Here is a 25810-nt window from a genome sequence, read left to right on the forward strand (position 1 = left end):
AACTACAGTAATTATATTTAATGTACTGTACATAACATATCAAAAATTACACCAAATGTATATTATTTACTGTAAATAAAATACCAAAAAGTACAGTAAATATACATTACACACCCTATGTAAAATATCACAAACTACACCAAATATATAATTTACATAAAATCCCAAAACGACAACAAATATACCTTATATACTGAACATAAAATATCAAAATATACAGTAAATATATTTCATATATTGTACATATAATATTAACTAAATGTACACCAAATACATTTTACTGTACTGTAAATAAAATATCAAAAACTACAGTAAATATATATTACATTCTGTACATAAAATATAAAAAGTACACCAAATATGTGTAATATATACTGTAAATAAACTATCAAAAACTGCAGTAATTATATTTAATATACTGTACATAAAATATCAAAAATTACACCAAATGTATATTATTTACTGTAAATAAAATATCAAAAAGTACAGTAAATATATATGACACACCCTATGTAAAATATCACAAACTACACCAAATATATATTATATAATTTACATAAAATATCAAAAGGACACCAAATATACCTTATATACTGAACATCAACTATCAAAATGTACAGTAAATATATTTCATATATTGTACATATAATATTAACTAAAAGTACACCAAATACATTTTATATACTGTAAATAAAATATCAAAAAGTACAGTAAATATATATTACATACTGTTCTTAAAATATCAAAAAGTACACAAAATATGTGTTATATATACTGTAAATAAACTATCAAAAACTGCAGTAATTATATTTAATATACTGTACATAAAATATCAAAAATTACACCAAATATATAATTTACTGTAAAGAAAATACCAAAAAGTACAGTAAATATATATTACACACCCTATGTAAAATATCACAAACTACACCAAATATATATTATATAATTTACATAAAATATCAAAAGGACACCAAATATATCTTATATACTGAACATGAAATATCAAAATGTACAGTAAATATATTTCATATATTGTACATATTATATTAACTAAAAGTACACCAAATACATTTCATATACTGTAAATAAAATATCAAAAAGTACAGTAAATACATATTACATTCTGTACATAAAATATCAAAAAGTACACCAAATATGTGTTATATATACAGTAAATAAACTATCAAAAACTGCAGTAATTATATTTAATATACTGTACAGAAAATATCAAAAATTACACCAAATGTATATTATTTACTGTAAATAAAATATCAAAATACAGTAAATATATCTTACACACCCTATGTAAAATATCACAATCTACACCAAATAAATATTATATAATTTACATAAAATATCAAAAGGACACCAAATATATCTTATATACTGTACATAAAATAGCAAAAAGTACAGTAACTATATTTCATATATTGTACATATAATATTAAGTAAAGTACAGCAAATACATTTTATATACTCTAAATAAAATATCAAAATTACAGTAAATATATATTACATACTGTACATAAAACATCAAAAAGTACACCAAATATGTGTTATATATACTGTAAATATCAAAAACTACAGTAATCATATTCAATGTACTGTATATAAATTATCAAAAATTACACCAAATATAGATTAAATACTGTAAATAAAATATCAAAAAGGATAGTAAATATATACTACACACCCTATGTAAAATATCAAAAATTACACCAAATATATATTATATAATTTACATAGAATATAAAACGGACACCAAATATATCTTATATATGGTATATAAAATATCAAAAAGTACAGTATATATATTTCATACATTGTATATATATTATTAACTAAAAGTACACCAAATACATTTTGTATACTGAAAATAAAATATCAAAAAGTACAGTAAATATATATAAAATACTGTACAGAAAATATCAAAAAGTACACCAAATATGTGTTATATATACTGTAAATAAACTATCAAAAACTACAGTAATTATATTTAATATACTGTACATAAAATATCAAAAATTACACCAAATGTATAATATATACTGTAAATAAAATATCAAAAAGTACAGTAAGTACACATTACACACCCTATGAAGTATCACAAACTACACCAAATATATATTATATAATTTACATAAAATATCAAAAGGACACCAAATATATCTTCTATACTGTACATGAAATATCAAAAAGTACAGTAAATATATTTCATATATTGTATATGTAATATTAACTAAAAGTACACCAAATACATTTTATATACTGTAAATAAATTATCAAAAATTACAGTAAATATATATTACATACTGTACATAAAATATCAAAAAGTACACCAAATATGTGTTATATATACTGTAAATAAACAATCAAAAACTACAGTAATTTTATTTAATATACTGTGCATAAAATATCAAAAATTACACCAAATGTATATTATTTACTGTAAATAAAATATCAAAAATTACAGTAAATATATATTACACACCCTATGGAAAATATCAAAAACTACATCAAATATATATTATAAAATTCACAAAAAATATCAAAAGGACACCAAATATATATTATACACAGTACATAAAATATCAAAAAGTTCAGTAAATATATTTCATATATTGTACATGTAATATTAACTAAAAGTACACCAAATACATTTTATCTACTGTAAATAAAATATCAAAAAGTACAGTAAATATATATTACATAGTGTACATAAAATATCAAAAAGTACTCCAAATATGTGTAATATATACTGTAAATAAACTATCAAAAACTACAGTAATTATATTTACTATACTGTACATAAAATATCAAAAATTACACCAAATGTATATTATTTAGTGTAAATAATATATCAAAAAGTACAGTAAATATATCTTACACACCCTATGTAAAATATCACAATCTACGCCAAATATATATTATATAATTTACATAAAATATCAAAAGGACAACAAATATATCTTATATACTGTACATAAAATATCAAAATGTACAGTAAATATATTTCATATATTGTACATATAATATTAACTAAAAGTACACCAAATACATTTTATATACTGTAAATAAAATATCAAAAAGTACAGTAAATATATATTACATACTGTACATAAAATATCAAAAAGTACACCAAATATGTGTTATATATACTGTAAATAAACTATAAAATACTACAGTAATTATATTTAATATACCGTACATAAAATATCAAAAATTACACCAAATGTATATTATTTACTGTAAATAAAATATCAAAAAGTACAGTAAATATATCTTACACACCCTATGTAAAATATCACAATCTACACCAAATATATATTATATAACTTACATAAAATATCAAAAGGACACCAAATATATCTTCTATACTGTACATAAAATATCAAAAATTACAGTAAATATATTTCATATATTGTACATATAATATTAACCAAAAGTACACCAAATACATTTTATATCATGTGAATAAAATATCAAAAATTACAGTAAATATATATTACATACTGTACATAAAATATCAAAAAGTACACCAAATATGTGTTATATATACTGTAGATAAACTATCAAAAACTACATTAATTATATTTAATATACTGTACATAAAATATCAAATATTACACCAAATGTATATTATATACTGTAAATAAAATATCAAAAAGTACAGTAAATATACATTACACACCCAATGTAAAATATCACAAATTACACCAAATATGTATTATATAATTTACATGAAATATCAAAAGGACACCAAATATATCTCATATACTGAACATGAAATATCAAAATGTACAGTAAATATATTTCATATATTGTACATATAATATTAACTAAAAGTACACCAAATACATTTTATATACTGTAAATAAAATATCAAAAGTACAGTAAATATATATTACATTCTGTACATAAAATATCAAAAAGTACACCAAATTTGTGTTTTATATACTGTAAATAAACTATCAAAAACTGCAGTAATTATATTTAATATACTGTACATAAAATATCAAAAATTAAACCAAATGTATATTATTTACTGTAAATAAAATATCAAAAAGTACAGTAAATATATCTTACACACCCTATGTAAAATATCACAATCTACACCAAATATATATTATATAATTTACATAAAATATCAAAAGGACACCAAATATATCTTATATAGTGTACATAAAATATCAAAATGTACAGTAAATATATTTCCTATATTGTACAAATAATATTAACTAAAAGTACACCAAATACATTTTATATACTGTAAATAAAATATCAAAAATAATGTAAATATATATTACATACTGTACATAAAATATCAAAAAGTACACCAAATATGTGTAATATATACTGTAAATAAACTATCAAAAACTACAGTAGTTATATTTAATATACTGTACATAAAATATCAAAAATTACACCAAATATGTGTTATATATACTGTAAATAAACTATCAAAAAGTACAGTAAATATATATGACACAACCTATGTAAAATATCACAAACTACACCAAATATATATTATATAATTTACATGAAATATCAAAAGGACACCAAATATATCTTATATACTGAACAGGAAATATCAAAAATTACAGTAAATATATTTCATATATTGTACATATAATATTAACTAAAAGTACACCAAATACATTTTATATACTGTAAATAAATTATCAAAAATTACAGTAAATATATATTTCATACTGTACATAAAATATCAAAAAGTACACCAAATATGTGTTATATATACTGTAAATAAACTATCAAAACTACACTAATTATATTTAATATACTGTACATAAAATATCAAAAATTACACCAAATGTATATTATTTACTGTAAATAAAATATCAAAAAGTACACTAAATATATCTTACACACCCTATGTAAAATATCACAATCTACACCAAATATATATTATATAATTTACATAAAATATCAAAAGGACACCAAATATATCTTATATAGTGTACATAAAATATCACAATGTACAGTAAATATATTTCATATATTGTACATTTAATATTAACTAAAAGTACACCAAATACATTTTATATACTGTAAATAAAATATCAAAATGTACAGTAAATATATATTACATACTGTACATAAAATATCAAAAAGTACACCAAATATGTGTTATATATACTGTAAATAAACTATCAAATCTACAGTAATTATATTTAATGTACTGTACATAACATATCAAAAATTACACCAAATGTATATTATTTACTGTAAATAAAATACCAAAAAGTACAGTAAATATACAATACACACCCTATGTAAAATATCACAAACTACACCAAATATATCTTATATAATTTACATAAAATCCCAAAACGACAACAAATATACCTTATATACTGAACATAATATATCAAAATGTACAGTAAATATATTTCATATATTGTACATATAATATTAACTAAAAGTACACCAAATACATTTTACTGTACTGTAAATAAAATATCAAAAAGTACAGTAAATATATATTACATTCTGTACATAAAATATAAAAAGTACACCAAATATGTGTATTATATGCTGTAAATAAACTATCAAAAACTGCAGTAATTATATTTAATATACTGTACATAAAATATCAAAAATTACACCAAATGTATATTATTTACTGTAAATAAAATATCAAAAAGTACATTAAATATATCTTACACACCCTATGTAAAATATCACAATCTACACCAAATATATATTATATAATTTACATAAAATTTCAAAAGGACACCAAATATATCTTATATACTGTACATAAAATATCAAAACGTACAGTAAATATATTTCATATATTGTACATATAATATTAACTAAAAGTACACCAAATACATTTTATACACTGTAAATAAAATATCAAAAATTACAGTAAATATATATTACATACTGTACATAAAATATCAAAAAGTACACCAAATATGTGTAATATATACTGTAAATAAACTATCAAAAACTACAGTAATTATATTTAATATACTGTACATAAAATATCAAAAATTACACCAAATGTATATTAGATACTGTAAATAAAATATCAAAAAGTACAGTAAATATATATGACACAGACTATGTAAAATATCACAAACTACACCAAATATATATTATATAATTTACATAAAATATCAAAAGGACACCAAATATATCTTCTATACTGTACATAAAATATCAAAATGTAGAGTAAATATATTTCATATTTTGTATATATAATATTAACTAAAAGTACACCAAATACATTTTATATACTGTAAATAAATTATCAAAAATTACACTAAATATATATTACATACTGTACATAAAATATCAAAAAGTACACCAAATATGTGTTATATATACTGTAAATAAAATATCAAAAACTACAGTAATTATATTTAATATACTGTACTTAAAATATCAAAAATTACACCAAATGTATATTATTTACTGTAAATAAAATATCAAAAATTACAGTAAATATATATTACACACCCTATGTAAAATATCAAATCTACAACAAATATATATTATAAAATTCACATAAAATATCAAAAGGACACCAAATATATATTATATACTGTACATAAAATATCAAAAAATACAGTAAATATATTTCATATATTTTATATATAATATTAACTAAAAATACACCAAATACATTTTATATACTGTAAATAAATTATCAAAAATTTCAGTAAATATATATTACATACTGTACATAAAATATCAAAAAGTACACCAAATATGTGTTATATATACTGTAAGTAAACAATCAAAAACTACAGTAATTATATTTAATATACTGTACATAAAATATCAAAAATTACACCAAATGTATATTATTTACTGTAAATAAAATATCAAATATTACAGTAAATATATATTACACACCCTATGTAAAATATCAAAAACTACACCAAATATATATTATAAAATTCAGATAAAATATCAAAAGGCCACCAAGTATATATTATATACTGTACATAAAATATCAAAATGTACAGGAAATATATTTCATATATTGTACATATAATATTAACTAAAAGTACACCAAATACATTTTATATACTGTAAATAAAATATCAAATAGTACAGTAAATATATATTACATACTGTACATAAAATATCAAAATACACCAAATATGTGTTATATATACTATAAATAAACTATCAAAACTACAGTAATTATATATAATATACTGTACATAAAATATCAAAAATTACACCAAATGTATATTATATACTGTAAATAAAATCTCAAAAAGTACAGTAAATATATATGACACACCCTATGTAAAATATCAAAAACTACACCAAATATATATTATATAATTTACATAAAATATCAAAAGGACACCAAATATATCTTATGTACTGTACATAAAATATCAAAAGGTACAGTAAATATATTTCATATATTGTACATATAATGTTAACTGAAAGTACACCAAATACATTTTATATACTGTAAATAAAATATCAAAAATTAAAGTAAATATGTTTTACATACTGTACATAAAATATCAAAAAGCACACCAAATATGTGTTATATATACTGTAAATAAACTATCAAAAACTACAGTAATTATATTTAATATACTGTACATAAAATATCAAAAATTACACCAAATGTATATTATCTACTGTAAATAAAATATCAAAAACTACAGTAAATATATATTACACACCGTATGTAAAATATCACAATCTACACCAAATATATATTATATAATTTACGTAAAATATCAAAATGACACCAAATATATCTTATATACTGAACATAAAATATCAAAATGTACAGTAAATATATTTCATATATTGTACATATAATACTAACTAAAAGTACACCAAATACATTTTATATACCGTAAATAAAATATCAAAAATTTCAGTAAATATATATTACACACCATATGTAAAATATCACAATATACACCAAATATATATTATATAATTTACATAAAATATCAAAAGGACACCAAATATATCTTATATACTGTACATAAAATATCAAAAAGTACAGTAAATATATTTCATATATTGTACATATAATATTAACTAAAAGTACACCAAATACATTTTATATACTGTAAATAAATTATCAAAAATTACAGTAAATATATACTACATACTGTACATAAAATATCAAAAAGTACACCAAATATGTGTTATATATACTGTAAATAAACAATCAAAAACTACAGTAATTATATTTAATGTACTGTATATAACATATCAAAAATTACACCAAATGTATATTATTTACTGTAAATAAAATACCAAAAAGTACAGTAAATATACATTACACACCCTATGTAAAATATCACAAACTACACCAAATATATAATTTACATAAAATCCCAAAACGACAACAAATATACCTTATATACTGAACATAAAATATCAAAATATACAGTAAATATATTTCATATATTGTACATATAATATTAACTAAATGTACACCAAATACATTTTACTGTACTGTAAATAAAATATCAAAAACTACAGTAAATATATATTACATTCTGTACATAAAATATAAAAAGTACACCAAATATGTGTAATATATACTGTAAATAAACTATCAAAAACTGCAGTAATTATATTTAATATACTGTACATAAAATATCAAAAATTACACCAAATGTATATTATTTACTGTAAATAAAATATCAAAAAGTACAGTAAATATATATGACACACCCTATGTAAAATATCACAAACTACACCAAATATATATTATATAATTTACATAAAATATCAAAAGGACACCAAATATACCTTATATACTGAACATCAACTATCAAAATGTACAGTAAATATATTTCATATATTGTACATATAATATTAACTAAAAGTACACCAAATACATTTTATATACTGTAAATAAAATATCAAAAAGTACAGTAAATATATATTACATACTGTTCTTAAAATATCAAAAAGTACACAAAATATGTGTTATATATACTGTAAATAAACTATCAAAAACTGCAGTAATTATATTTAATATACTGTACATAAAATATCAAAAATTACACCAAATATATAATTTACTGTAAAGAAAATACCAAAAAGTACAGTAAATATATATTACACACCCTATGTAAAATATCACAAACTACACCAAATATATATTATATAATTTACATAAAATATCAAAAGGACACCAAATATATCTTATATACTGAACATGAAATATCAAAATGTACAGTAAATATATTTCATATATTGTACATATTATATTAACTAAAAGTACACCAAATACATTTCATATACTGTAAATAAAATATCAAAAAGTACAGTAAATATATATTACATTCTGTACATAAAATATCAAAAAGTACACCAAATATGTGTTATATATACAGTAAATAAACTATCAAAAACTGCAGTAATTATATTTAATATACTGTACAGAAAATATCAAAAATTACACCAAATGTATATTATTTACTGTAAATAAAATATCAAAATACAGTAAATATATCTTACACACCCTATGTAAAATATCACAATCTACACCAAATAAATATTATATAATTTACATAAAATATCAAAAGGACACCAAATATATCTTATATACTGTACATAAAATAGCAAAAAGTACAGTAACTATATTTCATATATTGTACATATAATATTAAGTAAAGTACAGCAAATACATTTTATATACTCTAAATAAAATATCAAAATTACAGTAAATATATATTACATACTGTACATAAAACATCAAAAAGTACACCAAATATGTGTTATATATACTGTAAATATCAAAAACTACAGTAATCATATTCAATGTACTGTATATAAATTATCAAAAATTACACCAAATATAGATTAAATACTGTAAATAAAATATCAAAAAGGATAGTAAATATATACTACACACCCTATGTAAAATATCAAAAATTACACCAAATATATATTATATAATTTACATAGAATATAAAACGGACACCAAATATATCTTATATATGGTATATAAAATATCAAAAAGTACAGTATATATATTTCATACATTGTATATATATTATTAACTAAAAGTACACCAAATACATTTTGTATACTGAAAATAAAATATCAAAAAGTACAGTAAATATATATAAAATACTGTACAGAAAATATCAAAAAGTACACCAAATATGTGTTATATATACTGTAAACAAACTATCAAAAACTACAGTAATTATATTTAATATACTGTACATAAAATATCAAAAATTACACCAAATGTATAATATATACTGTAAATAAAATATCAAAAAGTACAGTAAGTACACATTACACACCCTATGAAGTATCACAAACTACACCAAATATATATTATGTAATTTACATAAAATATCAAAAGGACACCAAATATATCTTCTATACTGTACATGAAATATCAAAAAGTACAGTAAATATATTTCATATATTGTATATGTAATATTAACTAAAAGTACACCAAATACATTTTATATACTGTAAATAAATTATCAAAAATTACAGTAAATATATATTACATACTGTACATAAAATATCAAAAACTACACCAAATATGTGTTATATATACTGTAAATAAACAATCAAAAACTACAGTAATTTTATATAATATACTGTGCATAAAATATCAAAAATTACACCAAATGTATATTATTTACTGTAAATAAAATATCAAAAATTACAGTAAATATATATTACACACCCTATGGAAAATATCAAAAACTACATCAAATATATATTATAAAATTCACAAAAAATATCAAAAGGACACCAAATATATATTATACACAGTACATAATATATCAAAAAGTTCAGTAAATATATTTCATATATTGTACATGTAATATTAACTAAAATACACCAAATACATTTTATCTACTGTAAATAAAATATCAAAAAGTACAGTAAATATATATTACATAGTGTACATAAAATATCAAAAAGTACTCCAAATATGTGTAATATATACTGTAAATAAACTATCAAAAACTACAGTAATTATATTTACTATACTGTACATAAAATATCAAAAATTACACCAAATGTATATTATTTAGTGTAAATAATATATCAAAAAGTACAGTAAATATATCTTACACACCCTATGTAAAATATCACAATCTACGCCTAATATATATTATATAATTTACATAAAATATCAAAAGGACAACAAATATATCTTATATACTGTACATAAAATATCAAAATGTACACTAAATATATTTCATATATTGTACATATAATATTAACTAAAAGTACACCAAATACATTTTATATACTGTAAATAAAATATCAAAAAGTACAGTAAATATATATTACATACTGTACATAAAATATCAAAAAGTACACCAAATATGTGTTATATATACTGTAAATAAACTATAAAATACTACAGTAATTATATTTAATATACCGTACATAAAATATCAAAAATTACACCAAATGTATATTATTTACTGTAAATAAAATATCAAAAAGTACAGTAAATATATCTTACACACCCTATGTAAAATATCACAATCTACACCAAATATATATTATATAACTTACATAAAATATCAAAAGGACACCAAATATATCTTCTATACTGTACATAAAATATCAAAAATTACAGTAAATATATTTCATATATTGTACATATAATATTAACCAAAAGTACACCAAATACATTTTATATAATGTAAATAAAATATCAAAAATTACAGTAAATATATATTACATACTGTACATAAAATATCAAAAAGTACACCAAATATGTGTTATATATACTGTAGATAAACTATCAAAAACTACATTAATTATATTTAATATACTGTACATAAAATATCAAATATTACACCAAATGTATATTATATACTGTAAATCAAATATCAAAAAGTACAGTAAATATACATTACACACCCAATGTAAAATATCACAAATTACACCAAATATGTATTATATAATTTACATGAAATATCAAAAGGACACCAAATATATCTCATATACTGAACATGAAATATCAAAATGTACAGTAAATATATTTCATATATTGTACATATAATATTAACTAAAAGTACACCAAATACATTTTATATACTGTAAATAAAATATCAAAAGTACAGTAAATATATATTACATTCTGTACATAAAATATCAAAAACTACACCAAATTTGTGTTTTATATACTGTAAATAAACTATCAAAAACTGCAGTAATTATATTTAATATACTGTACATAAAATATCAAAAATTAAACCAAATGTATATTATTTACTGTAAATAAAATATCAAAAAGTACAGTAAATATATCTTACACACCCTATGTAAAATATCACAATCTACACCAAATATATATTATATAATTTACATAAAATATCAAAAGGACACCAAATATATCTTATATAGTGTACATAAAATATCAAAATGTACAGTAAATATATTTCCTATATTGTACAAATAATATTAACTAAAAGTACACCAAATACATTTTATATACTGTAAATAAAATATCAAAAATAATGTAAATATATATTACATACTGTACATAAAATATCAAAAAGTACACCAAATATGTGTAATATATACTGTAAATAAACTATCAAAAACTACAGTAGTTATATTTAATATACTGTACATAAAATATCAAAAATTACACCAAATATGTGTTATATATACTGTAAATAAACTATCAAAAAGTACAGTAAATATATATGACACAACCTATGTAAAATATCACAAACTACACCAAATATATATTATATAATTTACATGAAATATCAAAAGGACACCAAATATATCTTATATACTGAACAGGAAATATCAAAAATTACAGTAAATATATTTCATATATTGTACATATAATATTAACTAAAAGTACACCAAATACATTTTATATACTGTAAATAAATTATCAAAAATTACAGTAAATATATATTTCATACTGTACATAAAATATCAAAAAGTACACCAAATATGTGTTATATATACTGTAAATAAACTATCAAAACTACACTAATTATATTTAATATACTGTACATAAAATATCAAAAATTACACCAAATGTATATTATTTACTGTAAATAAAATATCAAAAAGTACACTAAATATATCTTACACACCCTATGTAAAATATCACAATCTACACCAAATATATATTATATAATTTACATAAAATATCAAAAGGACACCAAATATATCTTATATAGTGTACATAAAATATCACAATGTACAGTAAATATATTTCATATATTGTACATTTAATATTAACTAAAAGTACACCAAATACATTTTATATACTGTAAATAAAATATCAAAAAGTACAGTAAATATATATTACATACTGTACATAAAATATCAAAAAGTACACCAAATATGTGTTATATATACTGTAAATAAACTATCAAATCTACAGTAATTATATTTAATGTACTGTACATAACATATCAAAAATTACACCAAATGTATATTATTTACTGTAAATAAAATACCAAAAAGTACAGTAAATATACAATACACACCCTATGTAAAATATCACAAACTACACCAAATATATCTTATATAATTTACATAAAATCCCAAAACGACAACAAATATACCTTATATACTGAACATAATATATCAAAATGTACAGTAAATATATTTCATATATTGTACATATAATATTAACTAAAAGTACACCAAATACATTTTATATACTGTAAATAAAATATCAAAAAGTACAGTAAATATATATTACATTCTGTACATAAAATATCAAAAAGTACACCAATTATGTGTTATATATACTGTAAATAAACTATCAAAAACTGTAGTAATTATATTTAATATACTGTACATAAAATATCAAAAATTACACCAAATGTATATTATTTACTGTAAATAAAATATCAAAAAGTACAGTAAATATATCTTACACACCCTATGTAAAATATCACAATCTACACCATAAATATATTATATAATTTACATAAAATATCAAAAGGACACCAAATATATCTTATATAGTGTACATAAAATATCAAAATGTACAGTAAATATATTTCATATATTGTACATATAATATTAACTAAAAGTACACCAAATACATTTTATATACTGTAAATAAAATATCAAAAAGTACAGGAAATACATAATACACACCGTATGTAAAATACCACAATCTGCACCAAATATATATTATATAATTTACATAAAATATCAAAATGACACCAAATATATCTTATAAACTGAACATAAAATATCAAAAAGTACAGTAAATATATTTCATATATTGTACATATAATATTTACTAAAAGTACACCAAATACATTTTATATAGTGTAAATAAAATATCAAAAAGTACAGTAAATATATATTACACACCATATGTAAAATATCACAATCTACACCAAATATATATTATATAATTTACATAAAATATCAAAAGGACACCAAATATATCTTATATACTGTACATAAAATATCAAAAAGTACAGTAAATATATTTCATATATTGTACATGTAATATTAACTAAAAGTACACCAAATACATTTTATATAGTGTAAATAAAATATCAAAATTTACAGTGAATATATATTACATACTGTACATAAAATATCAAAAAGTACACCAAATATGTGTTATATATACTGTAAATAAACTATCAAAACTGCAGTAATTATATTTAATATACTGTACATAAAATATAAAAAATTACACCAAATGTATACTATTTACTGTAAATAAAATATCAAAAAGTACAGTAAATATATCTTACACACCCTATGTAAAATATCACAATCTACACCAAATATATATTATATAATTTACATAAAATATCAAAAGAACACCAAATATATCTTATATAGTGTACATAAAATATCAAAATGTACAGCAAATATATTTCATATATTGTACATATAATATTAAATAAAAGTACACCAACTACATTTTATATACTGTAAATAAATTATCAAAAATTACAGTATATATAAATTCCATACTGTACATAAAATATCAAAAAGTACACCAAATATGTTTTATATATACTGTAAATAAACTATCAAAAACTACAGTAATTATATTTAATATACTGTACATAAGATATCAAAAATTACACCAAATGTATATTATTTACTGTAAATAAAATATCAAAAATTACAGTAAATATATATTACACACCCTATGTAAAATATCACAATCTACACCAAATATATATTATATAATTTACATAAAATATCAAAAGGACACCAAATATATCATATATACTGTACATAAAATATCAAAATGTACAGTAAATATATTTCATATGTTGTACATATAATGTTAACTAAAAGTACACCAAATACATTTTATATAGTGTAAATAAAATATCCAAAATTACACTGAATATATATTACATACTGTACATAAAATATCAAAAAGTACACCAAATATGTGTTATATATACTGTAAATAAACTATCAAAACTACACTAATTATATATAATATACTGTGCATAAAACATCAAAAATTACACCAAATCTATATTATATACTGTAAATAAAATATCAAAAAGTACAGTAAATGTATATGACACACCCTATGTAAAATATCAAAAACTACACCAAATATATATTATATAATATACATAAAATATCAAAAGGACACCAAATATATCTTCTATACTGTAAAAAAAATATCAAAAAGTACAGTAAATATATTTCTTATATTGTATATATAATATTAACTAAAAGTTCACCAAATACATTTTATATACTGTAAATAAATTATCAAAAATTACAGTAAATATATATTACATACTGTACATAAAATATCAAAAGGTACACCAAATATGTGTTATATATACTGTAAATAAACTATCAAAAACTACAGTAATTATATTTAATATACTGTACATAAAATATCAAAAATTACACCAAATGTATATTATTTACTGGAAATAAAATATCAAAAATTACAGTAAATATATATGACACCCCCTATGTAAAATATCACAAACAACACCAAATATATATTATATAATTTACCTAAAATATCAAAAGGACACCAAATATATCTTTCATACTGTAAAAAAAAATCAAAATGTACACTAAATATATTTCATATATTGTCCATATAATATTAACTAAAAGTACACCAAATACATTTTATATAGTGTAAATAAAATATCATAATGTACAGTAAATATATATTACATACCATATGTAAAATATCACAATCTACAACAAATATATATTATATAATTTACATGAAATATCAAAAGGACACCAAATATACCTTATATACTGAACATGAAATATCAAAATGTACAGTAAATATATTTCATATATTGCATATATAACATTAACTAAAAGTACACCAAATACATTTTATATACTGAAAATAAATTATCAAAAATTACAGTAAATATATATTACATACTGTACATAAAATATCAAAAAGTACACCAAATATGTGTTATATATATAGTGTAAATAAACTATCAAAAACTACAGTAATTATATTTAACATACCGTACATAAAATATCAAAAATTACACCAAATGTATATTATATACTGTAAATAAAATATCAAAAATTTCAGTAAATATATATTACACACCGTATGTAAAATATCACAATCTACACCAAATATATATTATATAATTTACATAAAATATCAAAATGACACAAAATATATCTTATATACTGTACATAAAATATCAAAAATTACAGTAAATATATTTCATATATTGTACATATAATATTAACTAAAAGTACACCAAATACATTTTATATAGTGTAAATAAAATATCAAAAAGAACAGTAAATATATATTACACACCATATGTAAAATATCACAATCTACACCAAATATATATTATATAATTTACATAAAATATCAAAAGGACACCAAATATATCTTATATACTGTACATAAAATAGCAAAAAGTACAGTAACTATATTTCATATATTGTACATATAATATTAACTAAAAGTACACCAAATACATTTTATATAGTGTAAATAAAATACCAAATATTACAGTGAACATATATTACATAGTGTACATAAAATATCAAAAAGTACACCAAATATGTGTTATATATACTGTAAATAAACTATCAAAACTACAGTAATTATATTTAATATACTGTACATAAAATATCAAAAATTACACCAAACGTATATTATTTACTGTAAATAAAATACCAAAAAGTACAGTAAATATATATTACACACCCTATGTAAAATATCACAAACTACACCAAATATATATTATATAATTTACATAAAATATCAAAAGGACACCAAATATATCTTATATACTGAACATGAAATATCAAAATGTACAGTAAATATATTTCATATATTGTACATATAATATTAACTAAAAGTACACCAAATACATTTCATATACTGTAAATAAAATATCAAAAAGTACAGTAAATATATATTACATTCTGTATATAAAATATCAAAAAGTACACCAAATATGTGTTATATATACTGTAAATAAACTATCAAAAACTGCAGTAATTATATTTAATATACTGTACATAAAATATCAAAAATTACACCAAATGTATATTATTTACTGTAAATAAAATATCAAAATACAGTAAATATATATTACACACCCTATGTAAAATATCAAAATCTACACCAAATATATATTATATAATTTACATAAAATATCAAAAGGACACCAAATATATCTTCTATACTGTACACAAAATATCAAAAAGTACAGTATATATATTTCATATATTGTACATATAATATTAACTAAAAGTACAGCAAATACATTTTATATACTCTAAATAAAATATCAGAATTACAGTAAATATATATTACATACTGCAAACATAAAACATCAAAAAGTACACCAAATATGTGTTATATATACTGTAAATATCAAAAACTACAGTAATCATATTCAATGTACTGTATATAAAATATCAAAAATTACACCAAATATACATTAAATACTGTAAATAAAATATCAAAAAGGATAGTAAATATATACTACACACCCTATGTAAAATATCAAAAATTACACCAAATATATATTATATAATTTACATAGAATATAAAAAGGACACCAAATATATCTTATATATGGTACATAAAATATCAAAAAGTACAGTATATATATTTCATACATTGTATATATATTATTAACTAAAAGTACACCAAATACATTTTGTATACTGAAAATAAAATATTAAAAAGTACAGTAAATATATATAAAATACTGTACAGAAAATATCAAAAAGTACACCAAATATGTGTTATATATACTGTAAATAAACTATCAAAAACTACAGTAATTATATTTAATATACTGTACATAAAATATCAAAAATTACACCAAATGTATATTATATACTGTAAATAAAATATCAAAAAGTACAGTAAGTACACGTTACACACCCTATGAAATATCACAAACTACACCAAATATATATTATATAATTTACATAAAATAACAAAAGAACACCAAATATATCTTCTATACTGTACATGAAATATCAAAAAGTACAGTAAATATATTTCATATATTGTATATGTAATATTAACTAAAAGTACACCAAATACATTTTATATACTGTAAATAAATTATCAAAAATTACAGTAAATATATATTACATACTGTACATAAAATATCAAAAAGTACACCAAATATGTGTTATATATACTGTAAATAAACAATCAAAAACTACAGTAACTTCATTTAATATACTGTGCATAAAATATCAAAAATTACACCAAATGTATATTATTTACTGTAAATAAAATATCAAAAATTACAGTAAATATATATTACACACCCTAAGGAAAATATCAAAACTACATCAAATATATATTATAAAATTCACAAAAAATATCAAAAGGACACCAAATATATATTATACACAGTACATAAAATATCAAAAGTACAGTAAATATATTTCATATATTGTACATGTAATATTAACTAAAAGTACACCAAATACATTTTATATACTGTAAATAAAATATCAAAAAGTTCAGTAAATATATATTACATAGTGTACATAAAATATCAAAAAGTACTCCAAATATGTGTAATATATACTGTAAATAAACTATCAAAAACTACAGTAATTATATATACTATACTGTAAATAAAATATCAAAAATTACACCAAATGTATATTATTTAGTGTAAATAAAATATCAAAAAGTACAGTAAATATATCTTACACACCCTATGTAAAATATCACAATCTACGCCAAATATATATTATATAATTTATATAAAATATCAAAAGGACAACAAATATATCTTATATACTGTACATAAAATATCAAATTGTACAGTAAATATATTTCATATCTTGTACATATAATATTAACTAAAAGTACACCAAATACATTTTATATAGTGTAAATAAATATCAAAAATTACAGTGAATATATATTACATACTGTACATAAAATGTCAAAAAGTACACCAAATATGTGTTATATATTCTGTAAATAAACTATCAAAAACTACAGTAATTATATTTAATATACTGTACATAAAATATCAAAAATTACACCAAATGTATACTATTTACTGTAAATAAAATACCAAAAAGTACAGTAAATATACATTACACACCCTATGTAAAATATCACAAACTACACCAAATATATATTATATAATTTACATAAAATATCAAAAGGACACCAAATATATCTTCTATACTGTTCATAAAATATCAAAAATTACAGTAAATATATTTCATATATTGTATATATAATATTAACTAAAAGTACACCAACTACATTTTATATACTGTGAATAAATTATCAAAAATTACAGTAAATATATATTACATACTGTACATAAAATATCAAAAAGTACACCAAATATGTGTTATTTATACTGTAAATAAATTATCAAAAACTACAGTAATTATATTTAATATACTGTACATAAAATATCAAAAAATACACCAAATGTATATTATTTACTGTAAATAAAATGTCAAAAAGTACAGGAAATATATAATAAACACCGTATGTAAAATACCACAATCTGCACCAAATATATATTATATAATTTACATAAAATATCAAAATGACACCAAATATATCTCATATACTGAACATAAAATATCAAAATGTACAGTAAATATATTTCATATATTGTACATATAATATTTACTAAAAGTACACCAAATACATTTTATATAGTGTAAATAAAATATCAAAAAGTACAGTAAATATATATTACACACCATATGTAAAATATCACAATCTACACCATATATATATTATATAATTTACATAAAATATCAAAAGGACACCAAATATATCTTATATACTGTACATAAAATGTCAAAATGTACAGTAAATATATTTCATATATTGTACATATAATATTAACTAAAAGTACACCAAATACATTTTATATAGTGTAAATAAAATATCAAAAATTACAGTGAATATATATTACATACTGTACATAAAATATCAAAAAGTACACCAAATATGTGTTATATATACTGTAAATAAACTATCAAAACTGCAGTAATTATATTTAATATACTGTACATAAAATATCAAAAATTACACCAAATGTATACTATTTACTGTAAATAAAATATTAAAAAGTACAGTAAATATATCTTACACACCCTATGTAAAATATCACAATCTACACCAAATATATATTATATAATTTACATAAAATAACAAAAGGACACCAAATATATCTTATATAGTGTACATAAAATATCAAAATGTACAGTAAATATATTTCATATATTGTACATATAATATTAAATAAAAGTACATCAACTACATTTTATATACTGTAAATAAATTATCAAAAATTACAGTAAATATAAATTACATACTGTACATAAAATATCAAAAATTACACCAAATATGTGTTATATATACTGTAAATAAACTATCAAAAACTACAGTAATTATATTTAATATACTGTACATAAGATATCAAAAATTACACCAAATGTATATTATTTACTGTAAATAAAATATCAAAAATAACAGTAAATATATATTACACACCCTATGTAAAATATCACAATCTACACCAAATATATATTATATAATTTACATAACATATCAAAAGGACATCAAATATATCGTATATACTGTACATAAAATATCAAAATGTACAGTAAATATATTTCATATGTTGTACATATAATGGTAACTAAAAGTACACCAAATACATTTTATATAGTGTAAATAAAATATCCAAAATTACAGTGAATATATATTACATACTGTACATAAAATATCAAAAAGTACACCAAATATGTGTTATATATACTGTAAATAAACTATCAAAACTACACTAATTATATATAATATACTGTGCATAAAATATCAAAAATTACACCAAATGTATATTATATACCGTAAATAAAATATCAAAAAGTACAGTAAATGTATATGACACACCCTATGTAAAATATCAAAAACTACACCAAATATATATTATATAATATACATAAAATATCAAAAGGACACCAAATATATCTTCTATACTGTACATAAAATTTCAAAACGTACATTAAATATATTTCATATATTGTACATATAATATTAACTAAAAGTACACCAAATACATTTTATATACTATAAATAAAATATCAAAAAGAACAGTAAATTTATATTACATACTGTACATAAAATATCAAATAGTAAAACAAATATGTGTTAAATACCCTGTAAATAAACTATCAAAATCTACAGTAATTAAATTTAATATACTGTACATAAAATATCAAAAATTACACCAAATGTATATTATTTACTGCAAATAAAATATCAAAATGTACAGTAAATATATATTACACACCATATGAATAATATCACAATCTACACCAAATATATATTATATAATTTACATAAAATATCAAAAGGACACCAAACATATCTTATATACTGAACATAAAATATCAAAAATTACAGTAAATATATTTCATATATTGTACATATAATATTAACTAAAAGTACACCAAATACATTTTATATAGTGTAAATAAAATTTCAAAAAGTACAGTAAATATATATTACACACCATATGTAAAATATCACAATCTACACCAAATATATATTATATAATTTACATATAATATCAAAAGGACACCAAATATATCCTATATACTGTACATAAAATATCAAAAAGTACAGTAAATATATTTCATATATTGTACATATAATATTAACTAAAAGTACACCAAATACATTTTATACACTGTAAATAAGATATCAAAACGTACAGTAAATATATATTACATACTGTACATAAAATATCAAAAAGTACACCAAATATGTCTTATATATACCGTAAATTAACTATCAAAAACTACAGTAATTATATTTAATATACTGTACATAAAATATCAAAAATTACACCAAATGTATATTATAAACTGTAAATAATATATCAGAAAGGACAGTAAATATGTACTACACACCCTATGTAAAATATCAAAAACTACACCAAATATATATTATATAACTTACATAAAATATCAAAAGGACACAAAATATATCTTATATACTGTACATAAAATATCAAAAAGTACAGTTAATACATTTCATATATTGTACTTATAATATTAACTAAAAGTACACCAAACACATTTTATATACTCTAAATAAAATATCAAAAATTACAATAAATATGTATTACATACTGTACATAATATATCAAAAACTATACCAAATATGTGTTATATATACTGTAAATAAACTATCAAAAACTACAGTAATTATATTTAGTATACTGTACATAAAATATTCAAAATTACACCAAATATATATTATATACTGTAAATAAAATATCAAAAAGGACAGTAAATATATATGACACACCCAATGTAAAATATCAAATACTACACCAAATATATATTATATAATTTACATAAAATATCAAAAGGACACCAAATATATCTTATATACTGTACATAAAATATCAAAAAGTACAGTAAATGTATTTCATATACTGTATATATAATATTAACTAAAAGTACACCAAATACATTTTATATACTGTAAATAAAATATCAAAAAGTACAGTAATTATATCACATACTGTACATAAAATATCAAAAAGTAGACCAAATATGTTTTATGTATACTGTAAATAATCTATCAAAAACTACAGTAACTATATTGAATATACTGTATATAAAATATCAAAAATTACACCAAATGTATATTATATAGTCTTAATAAAATATGATAAAGGACAGTAAATGTATGTTACACTCTACGTAAATTATCAAAAACTACACCAAATATATATTATATGATTCACATAAAATATGAAAAGGACACCAAATATATGTTATATACTGTACATAAAATATCAAATAGTACAGTAAATATATTTCATATATTGTACATATAATATTAACTAAAAGTACACCAAATACATTTTATATAATGTAAATAAAATTTCAAAATGTACAGTTAATATATGTTACATACTGTACATAAAATATCAAAAAGTACACAAAAGATGTGCTATATACACTGTAAATAAACTATCAAAAACTACAGTATTTATATTTAATATACTGTACATAAAATACAAAAATTACACAAAATGCATATTATATACTGTAAATAAAATATCAAAAAGTACAGTAAATATATATGACACACCCTATGTAAAATATCAAAAACTACACCAAATATATACTATATAATTTACATAAAATATGAGAAGGGCAACAAATATATTTTATATACTGTACATAAAATATCAAAAATTACAGTAAATATGTTTCCTATATTGTACATATAATAATAACTAAAAGTACACCAAATACATTTTATATACTGTAAATAAAATATCAAAATAACAGTAAATGTATATTACATACTGTACATAAAATATCAAAAAGTACACCAAATATGTGTTATATATACTGTAAATAAACTATCAAAATCTACAGTAACTATATTTAATATACAGTACATAAAATATCAAAAATTACACCAAATGTATATTATATACTGTAAATAAAATATAAAAAAGTACAGTAAATATATATTACACAGCCTATGTAAAATATCACAAACTACACCAAATTTATATAATTTACATACAATATCAAAAGTACACCAAATATATCTTATATACTGTACATAAAATATCAAATAGTAGAGTAAATATATTTCATATATTGTACATATAATATTAACTAAAAGTACACCAAATACATTTCATATACTGTAAATAAAATATCAAAATGTACAGTAAATGTATATTACATACTGTACATAAAATATCAAAATGTACACCAAATATGTGTTATATATACTGTAAATATACTATCAAAAACTACAGTAATTATATTTAATATACTGTACATAAAATATCAAAAATAACACCAAATGTATATTATATAGTGTAAAGAATATATCAAAAAGGACGGTAAATATATACTACACACCCTATGTAAAATATCAAAAACTTCACCAAATATATATTATATAATTTACATAAAATCTCAAAAGGACACCAAATATATCTTATATACTGTACATGAAATATCAAAAACTACAGTAAATTTGTTTCATATATTGTACATATAATATTAACTAAAACTACAGCAAATACATTTTATATACTGTAAATAAAATTTCATAAATTCAGTAAATATATATTACATACTGTACATAAAATATCAAAAAATACACCAAATATTTGTTATACATACTGTAAAAAAACTATCAAAAACTACAGTAATTATATTTAATATAGTGTACATAAAATATCAAAAATTACACCAAATGTATATTATATACTCTAAATAAAATATGAAAAAGGACAGTAAATATATATTACACTCTATGTAATTTATCAAAAACTACACAAAATATATATTATATAATTTGCATAAAATATCAACAGTTCACCAAATATATCTTATATACTGTACATAAAATATCAAAAAGTACAGTAAATATATTTCATATATTGTACATATAATATTAACTAAAAGTACACCAAATACATTTTATATACTGTAAATAAAATATCAAAAACTACAGTAAATATATATTACATACAGTACATAAAATACCAAAAAGTACACCAAGTATGTGTTATATATACTGTAAATAAACTATCAAAAACTACAGTAATTATATTTAATATACTGTACATGAAATATCAAAGATTACACCAAATGTTTATTATATACTGAAAAAAAATATCAAAAAGTACAGTAAATATATATTACACTCTATGTAAAATATCAAAAACTGCACCAGATATATATTTTATAATTTACACAAAATATCAGAAGTACACCAAATATATCTTATATACTGTACATAAAATATCAAAAAGTACAGTAAATATATTTCATATATTGTACATATAATATTAACTAAAAGTACACCAAATTCATTTTATATACAGTAAATAAAATACCAAATATACAGTAAATATATATTACATAATATACATAAAACATCAAAAAGTACACCAAATATGTGTTATATATACTGTAAATAAACTATCAAAAACTACAGTAATTATATTTAATATACTGTACATAAAATATCAAAAATTACACCAAAAGTATATTATATACTGTAAATAAAATATCAAAAATTACAGTAAATATATATTACACAACCTATGTAAAATATCAAAAACTACACCAAATATATATTATATAATTCACATAATATATCAAAAGGACACTAAATATATATTATATGCTGTACATAAAATATTAAAATGTACAGTAAATATATTTCATATCTTGTATATATAATATTAACTAAAACTTCACCAAATACATTTTAGACACTGTAAATAAAATATCAAAATGTACAGTAAATATATATTACATACTG

The sequence above is a fragment of the Pan paniscus genome, chromosome 22 (assembly GCF_029289425.2).
Source record: "Pan paniscus chromosome 22, NHGRI_mPanPan1-v2.0_pri, whole genome shotgun sequence".
NCBI classification, from domain to species: domain Eukaryota; kingdom Metazoa; phylum Chordata; class Mammalia; order Primates; family Hominidae; genus Pan; species Pan paniscus.